This window comes from Cardiocondyla obscurior, linkage group LG17 (genome assembly GCF_019399895.1).
Source record: "Cardiocondyla obscurior isolate alpha-2009 linkage group LG17, Cobs3.1, whole genome shotgun sequence".
NCBI lineage: Eukaryota > Metazoa > Arthropoda > Insecta > Hymenoptera > Formicidae > Cardiocondyla > Cardiocondyla obscurior.
In genome coordinates, this window is record NC_091880.1 from 4077453 (window position 1) to 4096174 (window position 18722).

General features: G+C 44.8%; 1 protein-coding gene across 3 annotated transcripts in view; it reads right to left on the bottom strand.

The window, feature by feature from the left end:
* Positions 1 to 14802, bottom strand: part of Zfh2 (Zn finger homeodomain 2) — a 326804-nt gene extending 312002 nt beyond the window's left edge. For 2 of the 3 annotated variants that reach the window (XM_070668244.1, XM_070668243.1), the window contains exon 1: positions 14077 to 14794. The gene's annotated coding sequence lies outside the window, so the exon portion shown is untranslated. Of the gene's footprint in view, positions 1 to 14076 lie in introns of all 3 variants that reach the window. The other variant, XM_070668235.1, reaches the window with a different exon arrangement.
* Between the last annotated feature and the right edge of the window lie 3920 nt (positions 14803 to 18722).

Sequence of the window (18722 nt, forward strand, 5' to 3'; positions counted from 1 at the left end):
TGCCCGGACCTCTCTAGCGCGGATGGCGGAGAGACAGAGAGAGGAGCGCACCGGGGGAGGACCGGTGAAAAAGTCAAGAGGGAGGACGATCTCCGTGGGTGGGGTGGTCCCACCAGCAAGTTAAAAGGACAAGAATGTTTGACAGCCATTTTTCAGTAATCACGCTGAGTTAGTTATCGATCGCAAGGATCTCTCTCCGTCTCTCTCTCTCTTTCTCATCTCGGGCCACCATCCCTGACACCCCCCTTCCTCGTAGCGGTCCAATCTCAAGCGGTCATTCTTCGTTTTCTATTTCTCATCGCGCGCTCCCGATGAAGAGAGAAGTTATCTCTCATCTTCTCCTTCTCGCACGCATCTCCTCTCACCTCCGATATCGAAGATCTCGCGACGAGGTCTCTCTACCTCCTTCTTATTTCTTCTTTCTTTCTCAAACCTCTCACTTCACTTCTGGCATCCGTGGTCACCACGTCTGACAAACCTAATCCGAGCCTATCCTCTAATGCCGACGCATTGTGCGTCTAGTTAGCAGCGGGAATCACCCGGCGCGTCATCGTGATTCATTTTTTACCTCAACGAAAAGTTCCTTGATTGATCGGAAATTAGGGAGCTTAAGTGCCATCCTGAGTCCGCGACATGTTTCACAGAGGAGTGTAATCGATCACTAAAGAATGAGGTATCACTCTCGGCCCTTTGACTACATTGGCAAATGTACACGATGTCGTTGACCAATTGTACTCTCTTTTAACGACAGATATCAATATGATAACTAAAATGATGTTTGCAAGATGTTCGATATTCGCGAGAGTGTAGCGAGCACAACTGCTTTCAAGCGCAGAAGACTTATAGCTAATCATATGTGATATATGGCATTCAAAGATGCAACGTTATTTTCGTATTACTATCAAATGCACATTAAATATATCTATTGTATAAATTACATAACGCAACGCAATTAAATAATTAATTTTTTTTTTTTTTTTAATTTAAAACAAATATTAAGCTTATGATTTTCTTCTTTTTAACTCTACGTGAATCTTCAATTAAAAGAGAATACATTTAACGGTAGGGAGGAATTTCCGTGAGCGTATAAAACGTTTCTTCCACGCGTGCGCGTTGCTTTATTTTCAGATTCCTACGCAGGAATTTAAAAATAAACCAAATACGGTGCGCGAATTTTAACGGGAGTGCTAATCGGCGAGACGGATTTCCGACCCCCCTGGAGAAAAGTAAAACGAAACGATTAGACGATCGCGCCTGTGTGAGTCGCACCGTATAAATTTCTCTCCGTTTGCAATTTTCGGTTTTAGCGAGCGCTTCGATCCTGTCGGCCGATTGAAGAGCGAAACTCGGCACTCGTCGCGGATGATGGCCGCTTTTGCCGCTCGATTACCCATAAATCTGCGCTAAAGGTTTGAGGCCGGCGACTTAAATGACGGACTCGTCTTCCTTCCTTTCCTTCCTGCGGCTGATGCTCAACAACGGTATCGCCTTGAGCGACCGCGGGTGGAACGCAAAGTGGCCCGGCGGATCGCGCATTTTTGCGCTCCTCGCCTGTACGTAATTACTGAAATTTTTTAAACGCTGGTTATTTTCGGGAAGACCGTAGTAAATCGTTTCGGATCCAGCCCACCGATTTGTGATTTATCTCCATCTCCGCGTATAACGCACGTCCACTTGATGTCTGTGCTTTTGTTGCCCGCTGCTCCGATATCCGGAACTTTTATTGCCCCGTAAGTCTCGTACGCGCAATAGCGACGTCATGTCATACTAGGTATCATTAATGCGCAATGCACATAACGTTTATATCCGCGGTAAGTTATATGCCCTCTTTAAATTTTAAAGATGCAAAAGATAATGTACAAAAAATAAGTGATTAAAATAAAAGAAAAAAAAAAAAGAAAATTGTCGGTAATTATACAATAAATCTCGCTCGACATTAATATTCTCAACGAAAGATAGTTAAACTGAAAGTATATGTAAAACTGATAATTCTACGACGCGGTGTCTTCTAAGTCGTTTATTATACCTTTTCTTCCCCTCCCTCCCCGTTTGCTTTATCCACATATTTAAATTCCTGATCGCTCATTTTATCTATACTAAACGGACTTCTTTTTTTCGCAATTAATTTATCTCGTATTCGAGCGTATCGCAGGCCTAACCGCTCTCCAAGTAAATTTAAATAACGCAGTTTAAACAACGTTGTTAGTCGAAAGTATCGCCTCTGCTCCGCATTCGTTTCCTACACTCTCCGTTTCCCCGCATGAGCCAAGGAGAGTCGATCACACGCAAGGTCTCGCAATTAACGAATCAGATACGGCGCGACATCAAAAAGACAAATGATCCCGGCGAGATGGGAGCGGATAAATGCGTCCTTTTTTCTTCTGACCTCCCACTCTCCCTCGCCTCTTCGCAGCGTGCTCGCGCTTGACGAGTATGAATCGGGGATCTGATAACCGAAGAAACGGTTCGAGCGTCCGGAGCGAGGGCCACGCGAGGGGAGGTGACGGACGGAGAGAACCCGGAGAACGAAGTGAGGGATCGGCGGAGGGAAGGGAGACAAGCCGGAGATAGGGGAGGGAAAGGGGAGAGACGGGTCGGTGGATGAGTATGAAAATTATTCTCTGGATGCGCGTACGGGGCGCACACTTGTCAAGATGGCGCATGGAATTAATTAAATTAAGCCTGCGCCTCCCTCGGAGAAGGTAACCCGAGCGAGCCTGACCGAGACGACGAACGTCGGGCAGATCGACGGTGGAAGAGAGACGTGAACGCGCGGAGGAACGGGGAGAAACCGGGGAAGACCGAGAGGGATCTTCGGTTCGACATCGAGTGCAAGTCATTCCAGTCATTGGTCGCTCTATAGGAATCCTCGGCGCGTGTGTGCGAACGCGAGCGCATACGTCCGAGCGAGTACACGCTCGCTCGCGCGATCGTGTGGGTGGACGAGGTGTGTTTTGACGTTTGCCCTCACGCCAGGTATTCTCGTACCTCTGATGCCGTTGTGTCGGAATTCGAGACGCGCGAAACTCTCCCGCAACCGGGCTGCATTCGCGGATTTTAAAGCAGGCCGACGACGAACGCGGGGCGACCGATCGGCCGTTCGCGAATTAACTATACAGCTCTGCTTGCGTTGAAAATCAATTAAGCCGATCGCAGATATTTGTAAAAGTCTGCAAATCTCTTCGGGGAGTAATTTAAAAAAATGTCGCGGTGCTGTCGCCTACGAGATTCAATTTGAAAGTAGAGTATTTTTTAATCAATATCAAAGTAAGCTTCGGAAAATGTTGACCTTAGCGGCCGTTTCAGAGTAACTTTTGCAAATAAAACGAATAAAGAAGTAGACGCAAATGTGAAATATTTGTTGGCGTTTGTAACATATCTATTTTTAAGTACGTCTCCTGAGAGTGATTCCCGTCGATGTTTCTCTAAGATGAGCACACACCATTATGTCAGCGGGATGAAAAATTATTGATTCTCGTATGTCAATCACTTTCGATAATTTTCAACGATACCGAACGAAAGAGCGTAGCTCGCGGGCGCAAGCAAGACATGTCCACAAGCTGATACGTGTACGCCGGGCTTTGTCCGTCACAGAAGACAGAGTAATAAAAAGATGAGGGATTTAAAGAGCGGGCGAGAAGGGCAAGCGAAGGGCCGGCTGGTTCTGAAATATTGCAGTTAGGTGGTACGTATGTACCTGAGCAGTACGGGCTTGTTGACACTTGGCCCCTGGGCCGCTAAATCGCTTTGGAGTTAAGCATCCGCAGGCCTAAACGTCTCTCCCCTGCGGAGCCGAGGAATAACGCGAAAAAGAGAGAGCAACGCGGCGGTAGAACGCGCTCGAAGAACACTACGCGGCGTCTCTTTTTCTCTCGTCTCTCTCCCTCTTTTCTCCGTTTCGTTTCCAGTCCGACGAAGAGAGAACGGAGTGAGATAAGCGAGCGCGAGAGGAACGGCGAATCTGCAGGATAAAGGATGCAAATGCTCGCGCCGACCATCAAAATCTAATTAACCAACGAAAGAACGAGCCCGGACGAAAGCCAAAAAGATTCGACGAAGAAAAAGGCGCGACTGTGGGGCGCAAGCGGGAGGTTTAGCGGTTCGAAGGTGTCAGAGACCGGTAAGGTTCGTTTATGCATATGCCAGGTTTCCTCCACCTACCGCTCTCCCCTTCTTCCTCATCCCCCTTCACCCATCGCCTGCAACTCCTTCGTTCAGACTCGTGAATGAGGGTGAGAGGACCAGAGCAAGGAAATCTCTATAGCAAACGTCGTTACGAGCCAGGTTTATGTCGCTCGCCGCATATAACATTCGGCAGAACCAAAATTCGTCGGCGTATAGCGGGAGTCCTAAATTATCCGCGTTCATTTTTAGAGAAAACGCGTGGAATTGAATCGCGCGAATCCGGATCCTCGCGCATCTTTTTACTAGCGCTTTATCATCGCGTCAAGCACCGAAATTATTTGATTTTCGATTTCTTACGATCGATTACTCCCCGAGAGTTTATAAAATAAAATAAAAAAAAATAATTAAGGTACTACGTGTTAAAGATAAATAATTCGTAACGTGTGCAAAAGACAGCTGGCGCGTCGTTTCGATTAGCTAAAAAAAAAAAAAAAAAAAAAAGAAAAAGAAATTCAAAATACCACGGCAAATTTGTGCGAGCCGGAGATAATGATCAATCGTCGAGCGATTTGGTCGCGCATTTAGATTCGCTAACTCGCTCCGAGCTAAATTGAATTTGACCGTGGCAAAAAAGTACTAACTTCATCGATCTCGAGAGTGTCGAAGATGAGTTCGAGTGCGCGCGCGGCGCGTCCGAAGGTGGTTCGAAAAAGAGCTCCGGGGCCTTGGGTTAAATGCCAATCGAGCTGAAGCTTTGTAGGTAGAAGGCCCCGGAGCTAAAGGGCCCGGGAGAGGGACCACGTGATATCGCGTCTTCGTTGTGTGTTACACGTTAGCGTGAGTGGTTGTTGGTTTATTAAGGTTATTGATGCGAGATCAGATCTACAGTCGGATTAGTCAGGGCTGGGTTCTGATTCTTACTCGTCTGCTCGCCGTGCTCTTTTTCGCCCTCTCCCACCTCGCGCCTGTCTTATTACACGTGCCCTCATCTTGTATTTACCTTGCTCCTCTCACTCCCACGCGGAGATAAGTCTAGACATCAACCTCTCGTCAATAGACGCGTCTACATTGCGATCGGTAAGGATTCGAGGTATTTTATATCTCAGAAATTCATGTATCTTTCCATAAAAAAGAAAAAAAAAATTAATAAATTATTATAATATATAAAATAAATCGAATAATTATATTTTATTGTTCGTATTATATTTTTCCGAGATTATTTTTTAGAGAATTTATATAATATAAACGTCTAAAAGTTTTAAAAATAAAGAAGACGCTCTCTAACTTTTTCAAATGTACTTAAAGTATTTTTATATGTAATGCCCTTTTGATTTTATGCCGCTTAGAGAGACAACGGAATAATTTTTCGACGTGAAACACTGTAAAAAGCTAAAACGGCCTCAATTTATTTCTTCTTCATTTATGTTCCGATTATTCAGGCAGATCGATTAAATCGCAGAAGCAAAGAAGTTTGTTTCTTCAATAAAAAGGAATTTTTCGCGAGGGTCCGGTCCCTTTTCGGTGTCCGGATCTGGGACCGGGCGAACTGGCCAATCGAAGATCGAAGTAGTTTCCGATGTCAACGACTGCGACCTCCAACGTCTACCGCGGTCTGTTTTCAAGGATAATTCGCGATTCGTGTCGATCGTAATTCTTGTTTCTCTTTCATCGTCCTATCCGCCCCTCCGCTTGCGAAACCATCCGTGCTAGCGTCCCTGCCCGGAATTACAGGTGAATTTACAAGGAGCGGCGGATTTACAAGCCAACCAAGAGTGGCCTTTCCTGTTCGTCCCGCTTAGTCCTGAAATCGTCGGAAAGTACCGAAAAAGCGAATCGCGCATGGAGCGCAGGCGGAATGCTCGAAAGAAACAACCGCGATTATTTTGATACATCGCTGAGGATAATACAAAAAATGCACCGAGCACGACCAAGCCGACGGCGAATACTTAAGAGCTTATTAGTCAGTAGAAAGAGCGAACGAAAATGCAACCTTTGCAATTAATGAATCTTCCCATCGCAATTATTGTAATTAAATTATGAAAATGAATTAAATAAAACTCGTCAATCGAAAAATATATCATAACAAATCTGACTTAATCTGACTCATAGGAATGACAAACGTGAAAAAAAAAAATTATCCTGGACGTAATATGTATATAAAGATGCAATGAATGTACCTACTCCTTCGCACGGCCAATTCCGAGAGGAATTCGGTTCCAAGAGCCCGGAGTTCACCCTAGTGGACCGAGCATCGCGGAAGATCCGCCGGGGAGAGCCGAGTGACTCCCGGCATAAAGTAAAAATTCACTTTCGGCTGCAATAAAAGTTCGGGAGCGCGCGATACACGGTGTGTGCATCGCGCCGAGCGCAATCCTCCAGCAACGAAAAGACATTAAAGTGTCGAGACACGCCCTGGAATTTGGTCAATAACGTACCTCTTTCCTCTCCCGCGTTCTCTCTACCGGTCTCGCCCTCTTTCTCCCGTTCTCGCGCGAGATACGTCGACATTATCGCGGCGGAGACCCGGTACAGTCGCGGGCATCCTAAAACAACAATGGAGGCATTAAGATGATCTACGGCCGAGTCGCTTGACCCTCTGATTCAAAAAAGGTATTCGAATCCATTCGAGAAAGAGAGCGCCGACCGGTGACGTCAGGTGGGAGAAGGAGCGACCGAACGGGAGAAAAAGAACGAGGAGGGTCTCCTCGCGGCGTTCGTGTGGGTGTCAGCTTAATGTTCCCGGTCCGAGTGTGGGTGACCATCGTGTGTCGAGTGTGAGTCGAGGTTTTAAGTTCCTCCTCGTACAGCCGCGCGAGCGCACTTTCGAGCCTGATTAAATATATATTAGGAGCGAGAGGAAAGAGAGAGAGAGAGAGATAGAGAGAGAGAAGAGAGCGCGGGAGGAGGCGCGAGGGAAGTGAGGAACCGACTCGCGACGGGGGGTGTGGTATTTTTTCAAGAGGGCGAGCAAGTGGGGCCCCATGGTCAAAGGGTGCGGTCGGTACCAAATCCCTAAGCGAGAAATGCGATGACGTTCTCATCTCGTTACGATCCGCGAGTATTTTTTTCCGAATACGTTAATCACGAAACCGTAGATCTGAGATAGTATATTGTTAACGAAAGATATTTGATTTTACATATTCTATCTTTGTTGAATCAATTATCATAACTACGTTCCTCGTACATAACGCTGCTCCCTCGACCTCCATTTGATAATTTAATTCTTTAACATTAAATTTATACGACTTCGGCGATTCGAAAAAATTATCTTAAAACATGACGTTTTACATTACAATAACTTATTACTTCTCGAGTTGAATCTGGTTAAACTTTTCATGTTTGAGATCGTATTGCATGCTGGGGAGATTAAGAGATGTAAAATATGGCGGTGCATATTCTTTGCAACGTTCTATCAAGAGGTGAGGTAAATCTTGATTTCCCAACAATAGCGGCGAGACGAGCGAATATGAAGGAATCTCACGATCGGTTACGAAATCAGAAACTCCCGCGGGAATGTTTTAGACAGGTTGGTCGTCGCTACAAGGTCGAAACCAATCCGCCCTGCGGATGACGTCCAGACCAGATCCTGCCATTACGATCGGCTCATTAGGTAGCCAAACATTTTCACGGACACCCGGTAGCGCGTTAATGACTGATGACCGGAAAAGACGCGACTAGAAGGCCTAACTGAGAAACGAGACTACCTGAAGCAGCAGTAGCTTTCTTCCTGCTCCTTGTTTATTCGTCCTTTCGCCCTAGTCTACTGTCTACAGTTCTTAGTTCCATATCGATGCTTGTCGTCCCTTATTAATGAGCCGAAGATAAATTCGGAGACGCGATACAGCCGACGCTGCTTGGGGGAGCGCCTGTCTCATATTTCCAAGTAGGGATGAGACGAAAGTGCGGTGAAGGGTGATCTACATCATTAGAATTAACGAGAGCCCACCGATCTCTTAATGGATACGCACAAGTGGCAACGAATGTTTTATCCGGCTGACTTATTACTCTCGTAGGGTAAACGCATCGGTCCATCTGAGTCTTTCAACCTCTGGATACTCCTGATGTTCATGTTCAATCGAATGACTGACGTTAATCTAACGAGGTATAGAAATGTCTACGTGATATGACAAATAGAAATTTAATATTGCGTACATTGATTTTTATATTAACCAGTCACTATACGCATACAAAACAAATTTCATTGCAGTAAATGTGGAATAAAATAAATAAATCCCTTCATTAACGTCTATTATTATTTTAATTGTATTTTACACATAAATAAATTTAATTAAAAAAATAAAATAAAATAAAATAAAATATTCAATCAAGCTTCTAATTTATGAAAGTTGTGACTTACTTGTGAAAATTTATTTTAAAAATAAAAATTTCTAATTCTAATGCTTTTTTAACACGCGATATTGTATGACAATGTCACATTATGAGCAATTATTATCGGGTCGGAAATGGAGACGGCAGGGCGATGTGCAGGACAGCAGGGGAGGCATTGTAACGAGACGGGCAGAGATAAGTCATAATAGTGGCTCACTCGATGTTGTTAGGAGTCAACAGAGGATCGCGCTGAGATAGCGCGTTAATGCACGCATTTATTTGAAATATTAAACCTCGAGAGGAACGAAGAAAGACGGAGTGAGTGTGCCTGCCTTGCTCCCCGAGGTCGGCCCGTGTTAAGAGGGGAGACACGAGAAAGGACAATTATAAATGATGATAATTAGCAAAGATCTTAACCGGTCACTCCGTGACTTTACAGTTGTAATCGTGCGCATCGAGAGACTACGCTCTGGATTTCTCTACAGAGTGATTTCACGATAACTGCGGCAAGGAATTTAAAAATTATCTGATAATCCAGTAAATTATTATAAAGATAAAATCAAATTTTTTTTTTATAATTTACAAAAGATGTATTTTATCATTGGAAAAAAAAATGAAGGAAAAAGCTGTATAAGTATTCTGTAAAATATGTAATTCTCTTGCATACGAACGCATACAAAAATAAAAATTTTATTATAATAAAAAAAAATAAAATAAAATTATGCTAATGAGAGAAAAGAATTTTAATCTGAAATATTTCCGATTTCGATTAGCGAGAGGCCTGAAGAATTTGATCTCATCCTGCGGCAAGAATCGTTTCAACCGATGTGCAAAAGGAACAATCTCTATCTCTCAAAGACACACACTGATTATTTCTCTCTCGCCTATGTGCTACACCTACCCAAGAAGAAATCTCAGACAACCGTTGATCGAATCAACACCGACTAACAGAGTGATACCACAAACTCACTCTCTCCTTTTTCTTCTTCTCTTTCTCCTCCTAATTATTAATGTTCTCGAGCACGCGGAGATAAACCTCAGAATCATCGTCGAAGTATTCAAAGCCTTCTCGCTCGGCCTCTCGTTATTGAATATGAATGATTAATTAAGAACATCTCACAATCCGCCAGCTCGTCATTCGATCCCTCCTCTCACTAAAAACAAACTTTGAATACTATGTATTCGATAGCTCCGTAGGAAATGAATATTGCAAGATCATATGGAGAGATGTGCAAAAGATAAATACGAACACGAATATACATGAATAAAACATTGTTCGTTCTTTCATTTATAAAAAAAAAAATTATAATTTATAATATTTCAATTATTGTTGTAAAATAAAAAAAAAAAAAAGCAAATACAATTGCGTTTGTTTATTCTCTTAAAGCATTATCTGTTCTCACGGCTGACGTCTTAAATTAAAAGAAGTCCCTCTTAATTTGTCGTTAAATCTGTGTAATCAATAAATTTTATTTTAAAATTTCTGTGCAGCCATAAAAAAAAAAAAATTGTAAAACGATTGAAAATGAGATATTCCCGCGGCAAACAAATACTGTCAGGTGTCAGCTTTCAATTACAACAAACTGAATCTACCTCGACGAGGTGCTCGAGGTCAGAACCCGATTCCTCTCGGAGTGTTATCATCGATTTCAATTATACATATCGATCCGCGTGCATTCGACGTGCGCACAGGCCCCTTTGTTCATTTCCACACGTCGAAAGAGTTCATCTCCGTAGACCTTTGCTACAATGACTCGAGGAGAGAGGAAAAAAAAAAAAGAAAAAAGAAAAAAAAAGAAAGAAAGACCGGCAACACAACAGAGCCAACTGATACAATATTCATTTACTGCTGCGTGTGTCTATGCTTCATAATGTCACGGCGGGGGGATCGAGGGGCGAGATGAGGCAAAAAGAGACAGAGAAAGAGAGTTGCATTCAAATGAAGGAATGCCGGGGGCGGTGGGATGGGGTGGGGTAGGTGGGACTCCAGGATGACACTTCTCGTAGGTGATTTATACCCGCTGGTCGAATGACCATCATCTCGTGGAAAGATCTACAGGATCTCCGAGGCGCTTAGTTAGTCGCTGAACGAAGGATAGTTAGTCCCTACGATGGGTGCGCGGACAAACGTGGAGGCGAATGGGGGAGGGTGGTACGACAGGGACTTAACGTATAATAGGGGCCTTATGTAATCCGAAACATATAATTCCGCCGTACTCTCGTTACTCCCATCTAAAATCATCGTTTGTTTAATCACCGACGTTCATTGCATTGTTACGAAATCGGCCGGTCGGCCCGAAGATCCTACGGGGCCGCGGGACGAGAGAAATTACATCGGAACGCGAATATAATAATTACACCGCGTCTCTATGCTTTCGATATGAGAAAGTAAAAATCGGATGTATTCAGGGGGAACTATCGATTGTGCGGCATAAAATCACCTCCCGCAGACGGAGGTGCGAGGCACGAAGGAACAAAAGCCACGAGTGCACTCCGAAAAAGAATTAACACAATAGCTCTCGCCAACTTTGATTGGCCAGCCGACTCGCCAAGTTAAGTGCATATTCCCCGAGGCAAACAATGTTAAAATAGCACAGACGGCAATAGGTCGACCGTGGCGCGAAGTTATCCCCCTTTCTTTCTCCGGGGTAAGTATGCGTACAAGTACTCGCATTAACTGTGTAAATAGCTATTTGTCTTACGAGTGGTTGGATAAGAATTAGTGTTTTAACGCCGAAGAGACACGAAAAGAAAGAAGCGGAAATGGCGTCGCGGGTCTCAAGTGTCTCCGAGTGGATTTTTGCTACTTCTCTTACTCTCTATCCATTTCCACGGATTTTCTCATAAAAATCTTGAAAAATTGTTGCCGATGCTTTTTCGCCAAGTGCCTTTTAATAAAATCGCGTATGTTAATAACAATAACGGATCGCTTAATGCACTCGTGACGCGGCGTGATTTATTTATCGTTCAAGCGCGATGCAGCTTGAGAAATTAGCGAAAAATATCGAAACAACGAAATGTCGAAACAATGTTTAAAATGACGGAAGTTATTACGCACAATATTCTGCATTGTATCTGCGGCAATTTTACGCTAGTTCCACGCTTGCCTGACCAATCGTGGCAGTCAACAAATTACTGACGCTTTTTGCGAAAGAGGATTTCCAGGTGCAATAAAATAAACCGTTTACATTTATAAAATAGAAGCTAAATCGTTCGTTGTAATTTTTAAAATTAATTCCGCGTTTTCGGGATAAATTATAAATAATGCGCGAGAGCGATAAATTAAATAAAATTTACATTGCAACAAGCTTCTTTTATTTCATTGTATCGACGGTTATGAATTTATTTCATTCGTAAAGAAATTATCGAGATTTGATAGCCGTCTAATTAATTCAATGATTAATTCAAAGATAACTGTCTGCAAATAATGTGAATTTTTAATAGTCAGCCTACATATGATTATCTCCGTCTGTTTTATTAATCGACTTTTGTGACGCGACCATGTCGATCGTTAATTATATCAACCACTTTGAATATCTATCTCGTTTACTTAATGGACAGAAGAATGCAATATTTCACGGGTCAATAAAGAAAGAAAACGATCACGAAAGATCACAAGATAAATGCCCCATGTTGCAAACTATTTCTTATATAAACTTTACAAGCTAGTTCTTATATGCGAAGCGCCAGGTAATTTTAACTCTAAGTGCATAATTATCTTAATTAAACATCAAAGTCGCGTGTGGTGAGCGACAGAAATTATTTACGTGGGTGGTTACCGGCGGTAAAGTGCCTTATATTATAATAAATTTGCATAACGCGTATATATCGACGGTTCAACGGAATCGTTTTATTTTAATTTTATTTTATTATTGACACGAATTAACGCGGTCCTTCATCTACGCGCGTACGTTGACGAGGTTATAAAAAAAGAAAAAAAAAACTTTGTAATCGGTAGCGCGCGAGCAAACTAGCGGATCTCGTGTCAACAAGTGAGCTCCGGGAGTCGCGGCATCCTCGGCCGCGTAAGGACATAAGGATTCGAGGAACGTAAACGTGTCGCCGACGTGAAAAAAACGCGGGCTGCGGGCTAACGAAGCTGCAAGGGATACGTATACACAAAGTCAACGTCGTGAGTTCGTGAACCGTGAAGAAGTGGCAGAGGTGGAGGAAGAAGAGGAAGGCAACTAGCGCGACCAAGGAAACTCCGTCCGGAGGAGAAAAGAATAGAAGAGAGGGACCCGGCGCCACTCTTCGAAACGGGCCGTCCGGCCTCTCCGTGGTGTGCAAGGCTCGCGCGCCAACTCGCGCGGGGGTAAACAGACGAAATTATATCGAAGAAAAATTACCTCGAGATAATAGTGATTAATGATCGGGCGGGCGGGCGCGTGTGCGTGGAAACGGGGACGTGTGCGTGCACGTCGGTACGCCGATGCCCGGTAAAATATGATACTCGGTAAACCGCCCCTCTCCGCCCCGCGGCCGGCTTCTATCCCCCTCGCGCCCTCGAGGGCTCTCCTATATCGCGAGTCCGCTATGCGGTTCCAGCATCGACTTTGGCGACATGGAGGACCGTGGCGATGAAAGAAGAATGCGAGAGTCAGACGCAGCAATCTTCTCTAATTAACACATTGAGACTAATCAGAGGTAGTTGGGCTATTCCCGTGCGGGTCCAATCGTCTAGATTTAATGCCCCGACTAAATTAATTCTTATTATTTCTGCGGCTCGTGCTCCGCGACCGGCGGCATTTCGCACGACAGATTGCCAGAGCGTTATTTATTTAAGATAATAATAATTTCTTTTTATAATTAAGAGCAGAAAAATATATTCCTCTCGCTTCGCGTTATAATTTTCCCCGATAATACGTTCCGGTGCGCGAGCGACGTTAGATACGAGATCGATAGCGATCTTTTTTGTCTTACAAATTGATCGACAAGAGGTTAAACGTAAATTTGATTTTTTTTTCTTTCTTTCTTTCTTTCTTTCTCTTCTCCTCGACGAAGACGCTCCTCCGCGGAGTTGTCAATGACAATGACTAGCCCGCTCCCTCGGCCCTCCCAACTCACCCAGGAAGACGGCTGAAGAACTCGTGGTGGGGAAACTGGTTTAAATATTTTCTGGGCACGTGTTTTACATAGTCAGAGATACACACCCGCTCACCTCTCCGCGCACGCTCGAATGTATAAGACCCCGCGTCGTTATCTCGGGTCAGATCTCGGCGATGATCTTCAGCTCTCATTTTTTCGTACGGTCACTCCGCTATTATGCTCATCCGCGAGGGACCCTCGGGAACTCGTTTGTGTACAAAAGCCCCGCTCCCTTTCCCTCCCCTTTTCCTGCCCGCCTCGGCCGTTATTAATTATCGCGGTGCGGTATGCCCGCGAACGAAGGAAATTCGACATGGGCGAGATTTGAGCGCGCGAGACGTCCGCGTAACGTAACGCGGGTAAGATATTAGCGGACGGTCGAGATCTTAGCTTTCACTGCGGCTTTAAATCGAGATCCGGTACGAGTACGATCAGATGGCAATGTTTTGCAAAGCGATAGAGATCCGCTTTTTCGTCAGTCTTGTATTTTCGATAAAAAAGACAAAAAGAACAAAAAACAAAGAAGGTACTCACCGTGCTGATAAGACCTGCGGCTCCTTCCACCGGGGGCGGGGGGGAGACAAGTGAGGGGGGGTCGACGACGTCACGATCTCCGCCAGGCAGGATTCAATGACGTCACAGTCTCCGTCAGCCAAGCTCGTTCGACGCACTCACACAGTTGCACTAGAGTTAATTAGGTTAAATGTAGCTATCGTCACTTCGAGTCCCCGATAGAATTTAATCACTGATCGTCGCATTCAATATTCCGCAGGTAATTGATACAATATTCGTGTAGATTGCGTCGCAACCTACGTTCGTACGGAGCTCTCGCACTCGACCGACCTTCGCGACACACGTACGCGGAGGAGAATATGTCGCCCGTGGACGGCAACCACTTATGTCGTCGCGACGCACCGGCGTATTTTCGACGTGAAACGAGAGCAAAATCGACGAGCGAAACGACGATCGAACGCCGAACGATCTCGAGCTCATTACTCGACCTCTAAGTCCAGCTCGCGATAGAACTTGCTACGCACTCAGTGTTTACATCGACACACAACGGCACGAACGAGACGATGTTTATCGAGTCATTAATTGTCCTAGTCTCTCCGTGCACGCCAGCGAAACGCGAAAAGACAATACGAGAGGACGAGTTCATTCTTGGATCACGATTCGACACTCAGCACTTTTCGCCAAACGATCGAGAGCGTGTCGCGTCTCCTACTGTCCGGCCTTGAGCGACACGCGACGAACAACGAGAAACAATTCGCGACTGCTTTTGTTTTTCGTGCGGAGTGATGCTGCGGCGTTGCTCGCCGGGTATAACTTACGTACCGGTGACCCCCCCGCTCGTCCTCGGGTGCCCGTTCGTCACGTCGAGCGACAAGATCGCCGCACACGCCGACAGCCGTGTTGACTCTGTTGTACTCGGGGTCACGCGCGTCGTCGAACGTCGAACTGGTCGAACGCCGTCAAACACTGGCTGGTCCGCGGCAGAAAAAAAGACGCGAGATCGCAACGGACTCGCCATTAATCCGGCGACCGAGAGTCAAACTCGCCGGCAACTTCACGGAAGCAAGTACGTCGGCGGTCGTGTCGGCGTCAACGATGCCGGTGGCGCCATCTGACGGATCTGAGGAGAACTACGTACATCCACCATGTTGCGTCGAGGTACCGAGTTACTTCAAACGAATTCGTTGGACCGCGAGAGGTGTTCGTCCCGGAATTGATGTCGACGATTGATCCTCCCCCTCGCCTGGACCAGCACCCGAAGGCCGCCGCTCGCCGTTTACACCGATCGTGGTCAATTCTGTCTGTCGACTGGACGAGGCACAGCTGCGGTAAGTAGCGATTATCCTCTTACAATGTTAGATCGCGACCCGGTGCTCGTTCGACGACAACGGCTCGCTCAACGACAACGGCTCGTTCCCCGAGTCTATCTCGAGCTTTACTTATCGTCGCATAAATCATTGTCCGGGCACTTAGAACGTTGCCAGCGTCACTACAACCATAGTCTTGCTCACCTTTTAACTAAATTTTATCGAACAATATATTATATTTGATCGACTATTACAATTCATATATATAGCTCATACGATCAAGCGGGATGGCCAGCGTCTCGCGACAAGATTCCGTTAATTCTAACGAGAGTTCGAGGCCGTCGTTAATCCATATTGAGATTGGGGGCTTTCGTTGCATTTGACGAAGCGCGAGATATTCGGAGCGACAAAGGCGCTCCGCTTTGTGTCACAACCGCGCGCCTCGGGATTCTTCAAAATTATAACTTCGATAGTTCGATGGGCAACCGGGATAAATTTCTCGAACGACGATGAGTTGCCGGAGCTTTTTAAAACGCGGCCCTCGGAGGCAGCTGCGAGCGGCTTAACGTTTCCGAATAATGTCTTGGAGCCGATAGAAAATCGGCGGGCGGGTCATTAGGAGCCGAGGCGCGAACTACGTTTCTCCCGGATAAATATTTGAAGCGTCCGCCTGACGATCTTGAGAGGTTCATTACAGAGGATTACACGACTCATATCGGCGACTTAGAATTCACCTTTCGCGCCGGAAGACGCGATCACAGTCTTTGCAGACTGATTCAAATGCGGCAAATTAGTTCGCTCTCGTCCTGCCGCTTTCAATCCTCTCCCTTTCCCCCCCTAACCTTCCCTCCCTCGCTCTCCCGTTCTCGTAATCGTAGCCTTCTTCCGCGTCTTCCGACTTAATTTCCGGTTTTCCCCGCGATCATTTAAAGTTCCTCGCGTTTAAGCCGAATACTCAGAAGTTTCGCCGTAAATGACGCCGGTATTACGCGGAATAAATGATCGCATGCTAATAAGGAAAAAAAGTAGCGGACGTTAACTAAAAGAAGCGTGAATGGCGAACCGGGATCTCTCGAGTAAATAGCGAAAAATAAACAACGTCGTTATTTAGGAAGAAATAACGAGAGAATCGCGTTCTTTTCCACGCCGAGAATTGGCGACTCTTTTTTTTTTTTTTCTTTCTCTCTCTCTTTTTTTTTTCATTAATAACGCAAGACGCGAAGGAAATCGTGGAAAGCGGAGACGCGCTTTAGGAAGTATAGAGACGGCGTTATCGAGAACTTCCGCCGTCACGATATTGCGAGCAACCTTTCTCATTTGCCGAGACGTTGATGTCGCGCTCGACGTAGGAAATGCACGAACGTATTGTTGTATTGTGTGTACGTGGGCTCGAATTCGGCTCGGTTAAAATTAGCATCCCGGGACGCTATAGGACAACGCCGTCAGGGTAATGGGCGTTTAAGGCTTAATGTATGCATTGAAAACTATTAGGTATTCAAATACTCGGATTGCATTACGCTCCGCACTATAATACCTGACTTCCTCCGGTGGCCGCCGCCGGCGAAATTGCCACTATTATTCTTATTATATTTTATTTATTAGCCACGCCGGCCTTAATCCACCTTAATGGCATCGGCGCGAGTCGAGCTGCATCGTCCCACGAACAAAAGACGCGCCCTTTTACAGTTTATATGTATCCCTCTCTCCCATTTCTTTGGCTCCCTTTTTTTTTCTTTGGCACAGCGAGTTTGTCGCGAAATTGAAAATCGGTTGCTCGAGTACATTAATTAGTTTGATAAAAAAAAAAATATATATTATAAATAACACGTCCTTCTTTTATTGAATAATTTTTGCACTCGAAATAAATGTATTTGAATAAATTTGAAATCACGATCGTGAATCCGCGTGCTTGTTTTTCTTCGAGCCAACCGCGCGCGGGTATAATAATTCGAGATCCGATCCGCGAAAGGTGCAACGAAATCAATCCCGCAATTTCGCTGTAAATGCGTTCAATTAACGCGACCAGCGGGAGCACCGCGCTACCGTCAATACGAAGGTCTTCGATTTTTACGGTGCCCTTTGATGCGAGCAGGTTCAATTCGATTCGCCGTTACAAAACTCGTTACATGACGGCCGCTGTACCGAGACTTCTTACAAGACAGTGGCCGTGCTCGATGGCGAAGAAGGCGTTTCGCTTCATTAGCGATAAGCCCTTTTTCCTCTTCATCGCCGTTCCGACGAGTTTTTCTGTACCGCGCGTTTTTGACTCGCCCGCCTCATGACTTTATGGGCTTATATGCGCATTCCTTGTTGATCGCTCGAAACCAGGTGCGGTATTATCATTAAGGATAAATCACTCCCGCAGATGCAGCCTCGTACATGCTCAATGTATGCGATAAAGTTAACTTATTGGGCGTCAGAGTATTTTCGCCGTGTTGTATTAAGTCGCACACCTCGATTCGCCAAAAAATTGAATGTTTCTTTATTGTTAAATTACGTCGAGAAAGTAAGCTAGTTCTTTAAATTAATTCGAAATTGCTACACCTTAGCGTGAATTTCATACTTTAAATACTTTGTCTCGGCTTTTTGTTTTATTTTTTTTTATTAGCGAAAGCGTAGAATAATAATAGAAAAAAAAATGTGTAAAAATTAAATAATTCATGTACGATATTCTTTTGTACAAAATTTTGCCGCGATGACAATACTCAGTCCCTCGTGTTTCAAAAGACTTGCCTTCCACTTCGTCTCGTTTATTCAAAGCGCTTAAAGGAAACGCCGACTAGCATACCGAGAGATCTCGCAATCGAGAAAGTTTGTTTGTCCTCGAATTAATTACGCAAATCTTCGCGGAAGGGTACCATTCCAAAGAAATCTCGTGACATCGGGTCGGATCCTTTACCTTCGGCGTACCCTTGGCACTCGCCGCTGACTTAATTAATTGCAGACCTGGATATCTTAGCGGTTCTAATACTAAAAAAAAAATTTTTTTAAGCTAATGATAAACCAGTCGCGGTCTTAATATAATTACATAGTAGTAAACTGTTGAAATAGAAGCAAGTATCAATTACTACAGGAACGTTATTTATATGTATTAATTTGAAATATGATTAAGAGCACAGTTATTACTTTTATGGGTCTTATTTTCTAATTAGATTTGTCAAATCTTTTGCGTGTTAATGCTATTTTAACACAACGTCACTAATAAACTGTACCATTTACGATCGCGCTTGCAAACGCGTAGCAGCCGTGATTTGTAGACAAATCGTTCTGATCGGGGAACCACATCTAACAAAGGACCGCGACACAAGGACGAGGATCCCTTCACCCTTTCCTCCCATCTTCCGGAGAAACGTATCGAAA